Source organism: Agrilus planipennis, unplaced genomic scaffold, assembly GCF_000699045.2.
Source record: "Agrilus planipennis isolate EAB-ADULT unplaced genomic scaffold, Apla_2.0 scaffold73, whole genome shotgun sequence".
Taxonomy (NCBI): domain Eukaryota; kingdom Metazoa; phylum Arthropoda; class Insecta; order Coleoptera; family Buprestidae; genus Agrilus; species Agrilus planipennis.
In genome coordinates, this window is record NW_020439682.1 from 732517 (window position 1) to 733596 (window position 1080).

Here is a 1080-nt window from a genome sequence, read left to right on the forward strand (position 1 = left end):
TTTATTTATTCATTTATTTAAACATCAAAATAATGATAATACAGTAATCATCCATTTATTATTTAGACACAGTTTACATTTATTACAATAAACATTTTTATTTGAAATAACTGCATAATACATAATAATTACATACAAAATATCTCAATAATTAGTTAAAAAAACAATTTAGAAAGATTTTACCTATTAGACTAAGCTACAATTATATTAAGTAATTCAACAGTTTACAAAATATGCATTTACATTTATTACAATAAACATATTTATTTGAGATAACTGAAATAATACATGTTTCTGTTTCTTACAATTATTAATAATTTGCAAACTGTTGAATTGATATTTAAACACTGTACTTGGTACAAAAATGCCCCTTAACTCTCTGTGGCCTCCACATGTCCCCTTATAGCCACCCTATCCGGCCAAATGAATATTTATTGTGAAAGTGTTAATCAACATTTAATTTGGTTTCAATAATTAGTTAAAAAAAACAATTTAGAAAGATTTTACCTATTAGACTAAGCTACAATTATATTAAGTAATTCAACAGTTTACAAAGTAAAAAAGAAAATAGCTGTAAGAGAAAAACACGAAAACAAATGAAATTCCAAAGAAAATACAATATATACAAATACAATTTTAATAAATATTCAATTTGGTTACAATAATTACACCATAAGACCAATTTAGAAGGATTGTACTTATCAGACTAAGCTACAACCGTATAATTGTAATTCAACAGTTTACAAAATATGCATTTACATTTATTACAATAAACATATTTATTTGAAATAACTCCATAATATATACAAAATATCTCAAGAAATAATACATGTTTCGATTTCTTACAATTATTAATAATTTGCAAACTGTTGAATTGATACTTATATACTTTACTTGGCACAAAAATGCACCCTAACTCTCTGTGGCCTCCACATCTCCCCTTATAGTCATCCTATCCGGCCAAATGAATATTAATTATGAAAAAGTTAATCAATATTTAACTTGGTTTCAATAATTACGTCAAAAGAACAATTTAGAAGGATTTGCCTATCAGACTAAGCTACAATTGTATAAGGTAAT